Source organism: Stenella coeruleoalba, assembly GCF_951394435.1.
Source record: "Stenella coeruleoalba genome assembly, chromosome: 6".
Classification (NCBI taxonomy): Eukaryota; Metazoa; Chordata; class Mammalia; order Artiodactyla; family Delphinidae; genus Stenella; species Stenella coeruleoalba.
In genome coordinates, this window is record NC_137151.1 from 47665889 (window position 1) to 47681486 (window position 15598).

A 15598-nucleotide genomic window follows, 5' to 3' on the forward strand; every position below is an offset into this window, starting at 1 on the left:
TCTAGTTCATTTTGTAGGAAAGAATGAAGAAGAATTTAATTTCCTCTTTACTCTGCTGCTAGATGCAAGTAATGATAGAGGGTGATTATCCTTTTAAATCCTGGTAATTTAGAGTATGTTTGAGGCACTTTCAAAGTGACCTCTGTATTTTGGGGGAGATTAGGACAAGATCCACGGAGGGTGAGACTCAGATGTATAATTGGCATCTGGTTGTGAAAGATTTACCTGTAAATCCACCTTGAACTCTCTGCCCAAAAGACAAAGCCCTAAGTGTGGCCAGTGCTCATTGTTTTCTTTCTTTTTTACTTTTTGCAGCTCTTCTTAAGGATCAAAGGACACCTCTGGAAGGAGACCCACAGGTGAATGGTGATAACAGCTGCTCAACATCAATTCAGCAGCATCGATTCAGCACCACGATCTGCCTCAAATAAGGGTCCAAGTCCTGTGTATTTAGCATGTTCCCTATAACTACAGAGTGAATAAATGAATGAGGAGAGAAGAGCTTATGAATAAAATACTTCCTAATAGCAGATAATCCAAAAGCCATTTTTCTTGGACATTGCAAAGAATTACCCTGTTTTTTTCTGTTATAGATTTATTTCCTTAATTACATTTTGCTTGGGTTAATACTGAAATTCATGTTTTTTAGTGCTTTCACATAAATTATGGGAATTTATAAGCTTAGAGGGAGCTGAATAGCAAGGAGACATCAAGAGTAAACTAAAGGGCTTCTCGGGTGGCGCAGTGGTTGAGAGTCCGCCTGCTGATGCAGGGGAAATGGGTTCGTGCCCCGGTCCGGAAAGATCCCACATGCCGTGGAGTGGCTGGGCCCGTGAGCCATGGCCGCTGAGCCTGCGCGTCCGGAGCCTGTGCTCCGCAACGGGAGAGGCCTGTGTACCACAAAAAAAAAAAAAAAAAAAAAAAGATGCTTAACTGCCAATTGGAGCTTCTGACTGACAAGACATAATCAGTGCTATAAAAAACTGATATAATTCCAGCTGTTTGGCATATTAATACTTACTTTCCTTTAGCCTTTAAAAACTATGACTTATCTTAGCTCAAAGATCCTCATTATTACCTAGTGTATTACATAACCATATTTAAAGACCCCAGTTCAGCTGCCAGTTTGTATTTCTCTAGGGCATAATGTTGGACAGAAAAGGGTATAGCAATAAGTAATTCAACTATTTTATTTAAAGATACAAAACTTGGGCTTCCCTGGTGGCGCAGTGGTTGGGAATCCGCCTGCTGATGCAGGGGACACGGGTTCGTGCCCCAGTCCGGGAGGATCCCACATGCCGCGGAGCGGCTGGGCCCGTGAGCCATGGCCGCTGAGCCTGCCCTCCGCAACGGGAGAGGCCACAACAGTGAGAGGCCTGCGTACCGCAAAAAAAAAAAAAAAAAAAGATACAGAACTTGAGGCCCAGAGGGGTCATGTGACTTCTAACGTTAAAGGCGAGGTTAGGACTACGATCAGATCTTCTAATGCCAGTACAATTGTCCCTTGGTATCTGCAGGGGATTGGTTCCAGGAGTCCTCTCGAATGCCAGAAGTCCATTATATAGAATGGCATAGTACAATGAAAACAGTTGACCCTTCGTATCCATGAGTTTCACATCCATGGATATGGAGGGCCAACTGTACTATACTTTTCCCCATGTACCACGTGAATGTCCACATAAAAGGAAACTAAATCATCCTTTGATGTTTTAGTGCATTTTTATTCAGAAGGTTGAGAATTAAGGTTCTTTGCCCATAGTAAAGATACTAGCCAACAATGACTGAGTAGTTCCTATGTTAAGTGCTTTATATGTATAATCTCATTAAACATTAATAGTGATTTTGTAAGGTAGGTACTATCATTATCTCTATTTTACAGCTGGGAAAGTCAGGCTCAGAGAGTTTAAGAACTCAGGTTGTAAATTGTGAGCCGAGATTCCCAATGAGGCAGCCATGACTCTAGACCAGCCCAGGTTCTCCTCTTTGACCCCTCCATGGAACTGCCTCCACCACCTGATCCCTGCACGAAAGAGATGGAAGACAATGTTTGGCGTCTATGGCTGCTTACCTCAGGAACTTTGGACAATGATGTAAATAAAGGCAGAGTCATGTATTCCAGGCTGGAAATACCAAGAAACTTTGATTTATTCCCTGTCCATAGGCTGCATTCTTAGCCCAAGCTGCTTGTCTTGTGAGGGTAGTCATGGCTTAATGGAAGCCCAGTGACAAGATGGCTCCATCAGTGAAACTCCTTCATCACCCCTGCACATTCAACTGACAAATTTAACCATTCAGGAAGCAAGAAGGGGGACTAGAGAGACCATAAGATTACACAAATAGCAGTCATAAAGCCTATGGCCCTGCATCTCTTTATTTAGGAGAATCCATCTAATACTTTACTCTTGCAGGCACATTTCCTTCATGAATTGCTTTTGCATGTTCTTTGTCCATTTTTCACTTGAGTGATTCTTAAATTGGTTTGCAGGAACTCTTTATATACTAAGCCTATTAATCCCTGGGTTGTCATAAACGTACAGCTATTTTTCTATCTGTTGATTGCTTTATAATTTTATTCATTCTTTACACATGAAATCGTTATAGTTTTATGTAGTGAAATCAATCAATCCTTTTATTTATTATTTCTTCTTTGAGTATGCTAGAAGGTACACTCCCATCCTAAGAATATATTAATATTCACACATATTTTTTTCTATTGTTTTTATAGTATCTCTTTTGTACTTTTAAAACTTTAATCAAATTGGAATTGCTTTTGGTGTTTGGTATAAAATGGAAAGACTTCCCTATTTTTCCCAAATTTTTAGTCTTTTAATCCACCCATTTGGTGACTAACCCACCCCTTCTCTATTTATGTGAAATATTCTAATTTCTGATTTATACAACAACTTCTGCAATTTCTATGGTGTTTCAGCAATACATTTCTTCATTAGTGTTATACTAGTTTCAATTATTGTTGGGTATACACTTGATTTACTTATTTATGCAATACTGGACTAGGTTTCTAGTTTCTCTGTCCTTAGCCAATTACAAGAAGCAACCTCGGGCTTCCCTGGTAGTGCAGTGGTTGAGAGTCTGCCTGCCAATGCAGGGGACACGGGTTCGTGCCCTGGTCCAGGAAGATCCCACATGCTGCGGAGCGGCTGGGCCCATGAGCCGTGGTCGCTGAGCCTGCGCGTCCGGAGCCTGTGCTCAGCAACGGGAGAGGCCACGACAGTGAGAGGCCCATGTACAACAAAAAAAAAAAAAAAAAAAGAAGCAACCTCAAGGCTCTTAAAGGGAGCATGAGCACGTCAAGAAATGATTGTGATCAGCCTGACTAAAAGGTGGGAGGCAGAAAACACTACAAAGTAGTCTTGAAGATTCAATCAAAGTTATTTGGGATTACTTAATGTAAGTCAAAACTCTTTAAAGATCTTAAACACCTCTGAGACTTTAACTAAGTGATTTATATTCATGAAGAACTCAGGTTATAAAAAATATTCATGGGAGTTCCCTGGTGGCCTAGTAGTTAGGTCTCTGTGCTTTCAATGCTGCAGCCCAGGTTCAGTACCTGGTCAGGGAACTAAGATACCGCAAGCTGTGCAGCATCGCCAAAAAAAAAAATTATTTTTTTTCACATATTCACACACTTAGAACCACTCTCTTGGACTAAACTGGGTCAGAGTGAAGAATGGAGAAAACTCAGACCCTGCTCTGCCAACTGCATTTTATGTAATAGATTTCAGTCCTTACTTATGATCAGCACAAAATATAGAAGACGTAAACTGGAATCAAAATTTAAATCAGCTCACAATATAGTTGCATCCATTATTTGGCAAGTGTGTATTTTTCTCTTTGGAAAACTGCTTGTGAGAACATTCATATTTTGTAAAGATAACACTACAGGGCTCCCCTGGTGGCGCAGTGGTTGAGAGTCTGCCTGCCGATGCCAGGGACACGGGTTCGTGTCCTGGTTCGGGAGGATCCCACATGCCGCGGAGCGGCTGGGCCCGTGAGCCATGGCCGCTGAGCCTGCGCGTCCGGAGCCTGTGCTCCGCAACGGGAGAGGCCACAACAGTGAGAGGCCCACGTAACGCAAAAAAAAAAACCCAAAACAAACAAACAAACAAAAACACAACATAAAAAAAAAGATAACACTACAGAATGCATAACTACCTAAATAAACCATGTTATTTTAACCTAGGGTACAAATGGACAGCTGGAAGCCTGGAAGAAATAACTCAGCTTTGACATGCCCATAACAACTAATTCTACCTTTTCTAAAAATTCTTCCCTCGTCTCTCTCCCATCAATGCAAGGTCTAAGGATAAGTATAAGTAGCAACACCTGGTAGAGCTTGAGATGTTCTTACTCACAGTTGTGCACTTTTTCATTTATCTGAGGAGAAATCTTGTAATAGCACTGAGAGAACAGTGGGCTAAAATGTTCATGTGGAAGAGGAAGAGGCCATGGACAGTTTTAGAGTTCTATTTTATTTTATTTTAATTTTTTTGTTTCTTTTTAGTTTCATGTTTCTTTTAGCTTTGACTAGATGTATGATCCATCTCAGATTAATGTATACATATGGTATGAGTTAGGGATCCATGTTTACGTTTTTCCACATAAATATCTACTTCCAGCAGCATTTATTGAAACTATTTCAATTTCCTGATTGAATTATTTTGGTTCCTGTGTAAAAATTGATTGTTAATGTGAGGGGCTGTTTCTGGATCTCTCTCTAGAACTCCAGACTCAGATATCCAAATGCCTTACTTGACGGTGCCACTTGGATATCTAATAGACATGTCAAGTTCATATCCCCAAACTGAATTCCTTCTTCCCCTTCAAACCTGTTCTACATGTGGCCTTCGCCATCTCACTTTGTCATAATTCCATTCTTCTAATTATTCAGGCCAAAGATCTTGGCATTACGGTGGATACTCTCTCTTGCACCTTATATTTCCAAAGTATGTAAGTCTACTTTCAAAAAACTCCAGAATCTCTGGGGCTTCCCTGGTGGCGCAGTGTTGACAGTCCGCCTGCTGATGCAGGGGACACGGGTTCGTGCCCCGGTCCGGGAAGATCCCACATGCCGCGGAGCGGCTGGGCCCGTGAGCCATGGCCGCTGAGCCTGCGCTCCGCAACGGGAGAGGCCACAACAGTGTGAGGCCCGCATACCGCAAAACAAAACAAAACAAAACAAAACTCCAGAATCTGACCACTTCTGTAGCCACCATCATGACAATACTGATCTCTGCTCCCACCCTTGCCCCTAGAGCCTACTTCCAAACAGCTGGAGTTTCAAGAACTTTTGAAAACTTAAGTCAAATCACTTCTCTGCTCAAAACATTCCAAGGACTTTCCCTTTGCACAGGAGAAAAGCCAAGGACCTGAAAATGGTCTCTCTCCATATCCTCCAAACCCTTCCTGGCCTCATCTCCTACCAGTCCCTTCTACTCTAACTCATCAACAGCCTCCCAGGCCCCAGTGCTTGATGGCCCATGGGTCCTACCTCAGGATCTTAACAGCTGCTGTTTCCTTTGCCTGGAATGCTTTTTCCCCATAATTCTTCATGGTTTCCTCCCTCATTTCCTTCATCTCTTTGATCAAATTGCACCTTACCAGTGAGGTTTCACCTGACTATTAATTTAAAATCGTATTCCTCCCCAGCACTTATCACCTTTTAATATCTTATATAAACTTTATTTTCTTTGTTTATTGCCTGAATATAGCTCCAACTGGAATGTAAACTCTATGAGAGCAGGAATTTTTGTCTGTGTCCTACTGTTTACTCAGCATCCTGGAACACAGTAGACACCCAATGGATATTTGCTAAATGGACAAATTAATTCCTTCCCACCAGGGGTTGCAAGGTGTTTTGGGGTATGGAAATAAAGACTCAGACTGAAACAAATTTTCTATTAATCTTGAGACTCTTAGTCTGTCAGAATCCCTTTTGGGTCTAATTTCTAAAAACTAAAATAGTAACAGAAAATCCAGGGATTAAAGTGAAAGTACAATTACATCCTTCCTTCGGAGCCCCCTGTGCTCTTTTCCTAGAACAGAACTTGTCTCCGTTTAAGGAAGTGTAAGACAGAAACGTACTGAACACATTTCAGAAATATTTTCAACTAAAACGATCAAAAATTTAAAGGTTTAATACAGAATTATGCTTTAGTTACTTGCAAAATGCATCACATTTCCAAACAATGCTGCAAAACAAGGAGTTATGATTTGCATTGTCAATATGGTTATATAGCTGCTGGATGCCAGGCCATATGCTTAGGACTTCGCATGTATTATTTAATTCTCACACTAATACTGTAAGACTCTGGTACTAAAAGTACATACAGTTTAGAGTTGAGGAACTTGAAACTTAAAGAGGTTAATATGACTGCTGCCCATATATTTCCTCAGGATCATCACATTGAAAATAAGCTTTCACTGAATTCTCAGTGCCCATTACACAGTCAAGGGGCTCTTCAAACATCCTGTCCCACTAGAATGTGGCCAAATTCTAAGTCTATTGTTAAGTCTATTGTTAAGTCTCTTGTTAGGGATTCTGTATTTGCTGCCAAATTTCTGACCCCAACTCCCCTCTACCAGAGAAAATATTGTGTAATAATATGAATAGCAACTCCAGTATTACCTTGCTACCGTCCAACTACTCCAAAAGGAAAATCCCCTGGGCACTCTGAAGGCCATAGGAAGATTAATTTTCACCCACAGATCTCCAGACTCGCACACAGTTGGAAAGGATGCATGAGTTTCAAGTAAGAGAGAGAGAGAGAGAAAAAAAATCCAGACATCTTTCTAGTCCAGGTGTGCTATCTTTAGGATTTATAATAATGGCTCCTCCCCATACCCTCGACCACAAATGCACATAAGCAAAGGGATAAGTTGCACTTGATCTTCGAAACAGTTCCAGGAATTACAAGAAAGATGCTGGGCATTGTGAGATTAAGCAAATGTGCCCTCTGTGAAAGGAGAAGGGAATCTCAGGTTTGGGTGCTCTTGAAAGCTGCTGAACCACCCCCGGGAGCTTCAATGCCTTGATGCTCTAGTTGGCACCCTGATAATACCTTTTTCTCATGTTCGCCGGTTTTAGTTACTTTGCCCACCACTACAGGTAGGCCTGTCTTTGGAATCTGTAAATGTGCGTCCACACATTTCTGTGAGGAGAACAGAAACCCATCCATTTGGTTCATGACTTTCAATGATCTCCAGTTTCTTCCCAAAGTTCCAGAAATGGGCTCATGCTCTGCTTTCCCAGACCCAGTTTCTCCCTGACCCTTACGCCAGAAACTGTAACACTGGTTTAACTCTTTCCATCAGTTTCTTCCTTTCTTCCCATTTCTTTCCACTCTTCGTCCCTCCTAGGTTAGTTGCTGAAATTCAGTTCCTGTGGCAGCACAGTTTCCGTGACTTTTCCCGGGTCTTCTTCAGGTTACCTGGTGTCTGCTTGGCCCTTAGTTTCTGGCTGTTCACTGGGAGGTCATTCCATCACACACATTCAGTTATGAAACATGAGTAGGGTGTGGAGAAGGCGCCAGATCAAGGCATCCACGTAATCATGGCACAGAGATGGGACTCAGGCTCTGCAGCGCAGGCTGCAGCTCACATGGAGCCCAAAGAAATAACTGTCCTGATGGGAGCAATGGGTTTGTACTGCAGAATAGTGAGAAAGCACTCCAATGGGGACAGGGCTTGATTTTAGAGAGCCTCAGCAGTTAGACGGAGCAATTTTATATTTGACGAAATGGGCGGAACCGTTGGAAATGCTCGTGCACTGGGGTAAAAGGATGAAAGCAAAGCTTTAAGAAGATTAGTCTGGGGCTTCCCTGGTGGCGCAGTGGTTGGGAGTCCGCCTGCCGATGCAGGGGACACGGGTTCGTGCCCCGGCCCGGGAGGATCCCACATGCCGCGGAGCAGCTGGGCCCGTGAGCCATGGCCGCTGGGCCTGCGCGTCCGGAGCCTGTGCTCCGCAGCGGGAGAGGCCACAACAGCGAGAGGCCCGCGTACCGCAAAAAAAAAAAAAAAAAAAAAAAGAACGTTAGTCTGGCTATTACGGTATGTTGGATGAATTGGAGGCAGAGAGACCGCATTTAGGAAGGTTTCAGAGCAACAAAAGAATGAAAAGCCACAGACCACGCTTATCAGAATGGACAGTAAGAGGCAAAACCAAGGAATTCTTTGAAGGAAGAACAAACAAGAGATTGGTGACAGACAGCATTTATATTCACAAAGCTAAACAGCTGGGAGAGGAGGGAGACACGTAGTTGAAAACACAGATATTCCCGATGACATATTCAGTTCTTGTGTTAGATGAGCCACACATCCACATTTAAAAATGTTCTTTGTTTTCTGATACTTGATGGCTATTTTGTAGACTCAAACATGCCATGTACGCTCAGGGTCAATAATACTCAAAAACAAGCTAATAAATTTTGACTAGATTCAAGAGCTAGTTAGTGTGATACTAAATCGTAAGGATAGTTTCGATAGAGCCCTAAATAAACTTTAGGAATTAAAGATTAAAAAGGATTTTATAATGTCTTTCTATCATGAGTACTCCTGGAATGACCTGCTTGCCCCCACTCACCTGGGAATAATATACAGGGGACCATGAACAAAAAATGTGAATTTTATATATTTATTCTTCTGGCCAGGAGAGATAGTGGGTTGGTAGGTCCTGTTCTTCTGTTTCTTGGAAGAGCAGAATTTGTCTAGAGACAGAATGATGTACTGTATTGTAGACAAAAGAGCTATTTTGAAGCCAAGCTGACTCGGGCACTAGTTTCATCTCTGCTATTTAGCATCTGTGTAATTTGGGCAAAGAGACTTCACCTGTGAGTTGCCCGATTTCTTATTTGCAAAACAGGGATAACAGTACATAACTCATGAGGCTGCTTGCAACACTTCAATGAGGTAACATGGTATTAATGACAGCCGCGTGGAAGGTACTCAGGAAATGCTAGTTCCCTTCCTTAAAAACTTTAAGAAAGGTTCATTTGCTTAGCTAAGCCCTAGACAGGTTATTTTGATGAAACCTTAGGGGACTAGTGCAGAATTTATTGGGGGTTGGAAAAAAATGTATGTGTAACCAACACTACCTCTTATCGAATTACTCCAGGGCATTGCCTCTAGTAGACAAGCAAGGCCAGAGACAGAGACGGTGTGCACAGTCATCCTTGACTCCTAAAGAAAAGTGAGAAACTAAGCAAGGAAGTCAATCCAAGCCATCAAGTATAATTCCATCCCAAGTTTGAGCAGATTTATTTCCATTTTTGAAGGAAAGTAATTGTATCAGTGAATAGATAGAAGGGTCAACAACACAAAGATGAAGAAAGGACCAAATCATGGTAATGGGGCAATAAATTCAGTGCATCTGAGGAAGGCAAAAATGAAAATAAAAATCAACACAAGTAATATGTCTGACTTTGTTTTTGGAGGCAGATGTTACTGTGGCTTAGATGGCAAATCCTCATTCACAAAGTGAATGATTGTGTCTTAGGCTGCATAGGAAATGCTGATTTAGTATTTGGGAGATTTTTATTAAGAAATTCAATCTAAGTTTGGTGGAAAACAAGGACGAGTGATTAATAATCAAACTGAAGGATGAAAAAGGGACAAAGCAAGTTTGAATAAAGGAAGAAAAATGAGGCAGAAACTTATTTAAGGAAGCCAGGCTAAATTATGTCCTTCAAGCCTGCATAAGCAGCTCCAAACAAGAATAGCAATTAGTGAGGTAATAGCCTAGGATTTAGAAAACCAATAACTTTTCTTCTGTGTGTATTATGGGTGTAGACATACTGACACAATATAAAATTATTAGTTGTTAAAACTGAAGGAGTTTTACCTTAAAACGAGGACAAACATAAGCCAAATAGCTCATATATATCATTTAATTTGTTCATGAATCCAGCTTAAAAGAAAGGAAAAAATACATAAAAGGAGCAGTGTAAAGAGATTTCAGAGGGAACAATTCTTTGAAGACATTTTAGACTAAGATGAGAATCTCTGACTTCATGCAGACCAAGGGAGGGAGCCAATATCACCGTTTGAGAACGGCAAATGAGGGCCAAGGAATGGAACAGAATGAGTTTTGAAGACAGTTTTACTGAAAACCGTCCAATTATGTGCTCCTTGAGAGCTGCCATCATGCCTCTTTAGTACGCATTAGTAATGTGTTTGGGGTAGTCATCTGGTGCTTTTTGAATTATCCTAATTCCAGAAATTGAAACCTGAAAGGAGATGGTATGGATTTAAAGGAATTCCACTTCTCTATTGTTTGAATATAATGCTTATTATGATGCCAGCTACAAAATTAAGCCAAGTCTTAGGAACTCAACTCTTTGATATTCTAGAGCCTTGCCCCATGCTACTGGTATATTTTTCTTTCTACTTTTTGTCCACTTGAGATTGAAAATTGATTCAGAGGACCATTACGTAGATAAATACCTATGGATTTGTCCACCAATACAGTGCCCTATCTGTGACAAGTTTTATTATTTAGAATTTAAATGTGCAATCAGTGGGGGAAAAGATCTAGAAAATACTAAGGAGCTAGTCACAAATGGACTTAGTGCATATTGAGTGAATGGCTGTCAATATCTCCCTCAGCAACGCCATGGGAAGGGCACTGAGCCACAGGCACACACGCCAACCTCGGGACCTTCACACTCTCCTCTCAACCGCCACTGTGCCTGCTTCTGATGTTGGGTGGGCTGAACCGCAGACAGGAAGTAGTGGGGAGCCAGGGGTAAGCCCCTCTCAGGTAATGGAGAATTGACTGGAGAAATCAGAGGCCATTTCTAGCTCCCAAAGTTTATGGATATTAACCTAGTTTGAGAGCAAACCCTCCAAAGAACTTAGCTGAAATCATCTCATAAATCTTTTCAGATAAGTTAGGAAACCAGGTCTGAAGAGGTTTCACGATCAATGATAAAACACGGGCGGCTGCGTGGCATGCCCCCGAGGAAAGCAAGAGAGGGATGTGGAATGAGAGTCAAACTCTGTCTGCACTTAAAGGGCAACATGACAACCCCCCCACAAACTCCTGCAGCTGTTGTTTTAATGGCTTATTTATGGTGTTACAGAGCCAGTCATGTTTACTCTGTCCCACAGTTAGTTATTATACACAGGGACTCAGTGAATGAATTCTTCCCAGTGAAGAAACAAACTTCCTTGCTATAATGGGGTAGTAGTTTTGCCTACTACCCCGTTACTGAAACCAATCATTATTTTCTGGGACTGCTGAAATTATTTAGGAATCCCCTGTCCCTGGGCAGATAGACCCGAAGTTTTCAGCTGACCTTCACAGCTTCTGCCATTAGGGCAGTAAATCTCCCTTGAGGGCAGACAGCACTTGGGTAATTTTAGAGAGGGCAAAGGAGCAGAATTATAGGTTGTCTGGGAAGGGTTGAAAGATTAGACCTCTAGAGGGAAAAACTAAAATGAATCATCTCAAAGGGCAACTACTACTTAGGGTCAAAGTTTAAATGTCTGTAACCAGTGTTTTAGTTTGACTTGCTGCTGGGATAATTAATGCTCTCAGTTCTTGGAATAATTGAAAATAAAGCATTACATTTAGAACAGCTGAATTCATTTCAGAAAATAAAAAGGACGTTCATTAAGAAAAAGAAACAAACCTACAGTCACTGAGCACATGAATACATGAAGACAAATACTAATGACTTACTTTTCTGAAATGAGTAATTTCCTTTATTTTAAACTATAAAAGGATATGATGGATTTCTTTAGAACAAGAATGGTGGAATATTAGGGTAGGTCCTCCACTTCTTTTCTTTAAATGCTTCTCTCTTCATGTAACTTAATTTGTATACATGTTAAAGCTTTGATTTCAAGAGCCACAGAAGATCTTGGAAGGAATCAGAGGCTTCTGATCCTACTCTCTAGGGATCGGGTTGCAGACCCTGAGCCTGAGGCAACATATCTCGAATGTTTGTCATGCGCTGTCTACTGCACACGTGGCTTAACCAACAAGGTAGTGCCTTTTTTTTTTTAAATAGTCACTTGCATTCATCCATGCAGTGGTTTTTTTGTTGTTTTTGGCTGTGCGGCATTCGGGGTCTCAGGGATCTGACCAGGGATTGAACCTGTGCCCCTTGCATTGGAAGTGCAGAGTCTTAACCGCTGGACCACCAGGGACGCCCCAAGGTAGTGCCTTAAAGTCACCTTTGTCCTTAGCAGCAAGTAGGCTAGCACTGCATGTTTAATAATCTAGATAGATTTTAAATATTTCTAGTTTTTATAAAATTAATACAATGCCTGATAATTGGAGAGCAAGAATATAAAATATTTTGCTGTATCAGAAAAAAACCCTTAAATCCTAGTCTTATCTATTATAGTCTGATTGAGTTAATTAGTCCCAACATATACCGGGAAATAGATTTAACATAAATGTTTGGGAATGGGAAACTTTAAAAATTCAAGTTTTCCAGATATTCCTAATTCTCTAAGTATTTGTAGTCAATTTGATAACGTATAAATAAAAAGTGTGAAGTAGAAATCCACGACATAGGAAGGCATTTGTAAGTCACAAAGAGACTTGCAAACATTATTTTCAGGTGTCGGCTGAGAATCAGTTTAACTGAACAGTGAGCGTCTTTGTGGGTGACAGACTAACCCAGACGCCTCTGATGACAAGGATGTGCCACTGCACCTGGGACAGTTGGCTCTCTCCGTTCTCTGATTTGGGGCAAGTAATTCTTCAACTCTGCCTCAGTTTCCGCATTGTCCAACTTCTCAGAATAGCTATGCCTTTCAAATGTCCTACGGGAAAGTGCAGTGAAAATGAAACCTCTCATTTTTATGGCTGCTATTGCTTCTTCTAAACCAGATTAGCAGAGGGAATGAGTGGCTTTGGTCATGGTCAAGCTAGCTGCCTCTGGCTATGTCAACCTTGGCTTCTAATGAGATCCCTCTGGACCCCAAGAAGGAGCCTGGATGTCTGGTCTGTCACTATCAAGACCTGGCAGATGGAATCAGAAGCAATTATGCAGATAAAGCTAAACTCCTCCTCTGCAAAAAAACCCCAACAAACAAAAACACCCTTCATTCCTGGCAGCTAATTTCATCAGATATCTGGAGAGGAAATATTACGAAAAAATTTTTTTCTCTATTATTGCCATGTCACCTCAGTTCTCTGCTTTTCTTATTTTTACACTTTTCATGAAAATAAGCTCTTGCATCTCCATCTTCTAGGGCTAGTAGCCAAAGTAGAGTTTTATGGATGCCACAGAGCAGAGCTGTCTATTTCCTTGTGTGAAGACCCATCTCTGGGGAAAGGCTTGGCCCACACAGTGACCCAAACCAGCTTTAATGAAATAGCCAGACGATGACAATGATCTCAGTCCTTCCACAGGCTTAAATCATTGCTTGATTGTGTCCAGCTGGCAGTAGTAAAATTTTGTTGACTGGGGCTCCACGTGTGTTTCTTTTTTTTCTTCCACGGGTGTTTCTTGATCCATCCTTAACCTTTCTTCATCTTGTTATTTTAATAACCTTCCAAAGAGCGTTGTACCTTCCACGAATCTAACAGATCTCCAGCTCTGAGTGACTTGATCAGCTTGTAGGTTATGTTTGTGTGCGGCTTGCAGAGTTCAGCTCTCTATGCTCATTAGAGCTAACTGTACACAGACACCTTCTGTGTGTGGTGCCTGAAGCCCCACGCCAGGCCTGGCATGGTATTTACATCCTTTGGTAACACGATTATTGAGGATTAAGAAGTATAAGTAAAATGACAGTCCATGACAATCAGTTCATCAACAACACTGAAGGAAGCGTGCTTTCTTAAAGGCATAGAACTGTGTGCCAAGCCCCTGATGCTTAGAGATTTGCTGGAATGGATAAACCCTCTCTCTTCCCAGAGCGGCGGGTAATGTCATTTGGCTGAAAGTCGGTCTTTAATTATGGTGAGACTGCTTAGTGCACCCTGATGGTCTTACTGCTTGCTCTTTCCCATTAATTCTGAAGTTGTAACCCAAGTCCAGAGCTGTTTTGGTGTGACCCTGAGGTTACTTGAGTTTCGCATTTGTTTAAGTCAATAATTGTGATCAGTAATTTCCCTCTGGAACCCTTGGAGTATGGCAATTACATGAAATCTGCTTGGCTCGGTCATGCATGCCCAGAGTTAGAAATAAGTGCATAAGGCATTTGGAATGATAATTCCCAAGATATGCCTGAGCCCCTCAATAGCTCTGTGTTCCCTCTCTGGCTCATCAATATTCCTATTGTCAGTTTTAATTGCACAAGCTCAAGGAGATAAGGAAAATGGAGGGTATATTCTTTTAAGCCACAGAGAAGAGATGGTTTCTATTCTCTACCACTAAGCTGAAACCATATATTTGCTCCAAGTATAAAAGCTAACGCTTGGGGCAATATTTTCTTGTTTGACTTCTTTTTTTTTTGGCTGAAAAAGTATATTGATATTTCTAAAGTAAACTGTGCTGTAACTAGCGAGGAGACAGGCTGGGTTGGGAAAATGAATTAAATAAAGTGTATGTCTGAGTACCCATTTAGAAGAGTATTCACAGTCTCAACAGCTCTTAAAGGAAGGCAGTACATAATCAATAATGATGTACTGTTTGGTTTTCTAAAAACCAAAACTTCTGGGTAGCAGATGCAGAGTTCTCTGAGAAATCAATGGACGTTAATTTCACAGAACCACAAGTCACATTTATAACAAGTGGAGAGAAATAAAAATCCTGACACATCAACTTCATAAAAATTAGGTAAGTATTTAATTAGGCAGCCTATTTTGCAGCCTTGTAGAAATTCTAGAAGGTCTCGTGTCCTAGAATACAAATAGTACTACAGAGTTTTATGATGACTAAACCACAAACTGATGTTATAACCTCAAATAATTTAAGAAATGACAAAACATGATAAAGTGGATCAAATAGGCAATAAAATAGAAAGGCTCCAAATCTGCTAAAAATAAAACTCTGTCAAATTTCACCATGCAACTTCATAACTATTAGACACCGAGCAAATCCCTTAATATCCCTGAGCTTCAGTTCCTTCATCTATGAAACAGAGATTCCCATACTTTACTCAGGTCAGAGGGTTACTGTGGAGACAAATGAAATATTTATGACAGTGTATTTAAAAACCATAATACGCAGTACAAATGGTATTCTAACAATATTTAACATCACGTGGCAAAAGTTCTTTAAGGATTGTAACCTTTGCTATTAAAGAGCTCACTAGCACCCTGGTCATGGTCACATTTTAAATTTTCTTCATAGATATTTATGCCTATAATTTGGATCAATGGTCTACAGTAGGATATTAGTGACTAATGATCTAAATAGCCTAGCTTCTCATAAATGTGGATAACAGAAAGAGTTAATTCAATAAGCTGTCCTACACATATATTCTTTCTGAAAATGAATCAAAATGGAAAACTATTAAAATAGCCAATGTGGCTAGAACTCAAAGAGGCACAATAGAAAGATCAGTGCATAGAGAAGGTAGTAAAGAGGATAATGATGCCTTTCTTGCTCTGTCAACTTGCTGTGTGATATCTTCTAAATCCCTTCTGATTCCCAGCTGCCTGTGAAGCTTGATGAAGACA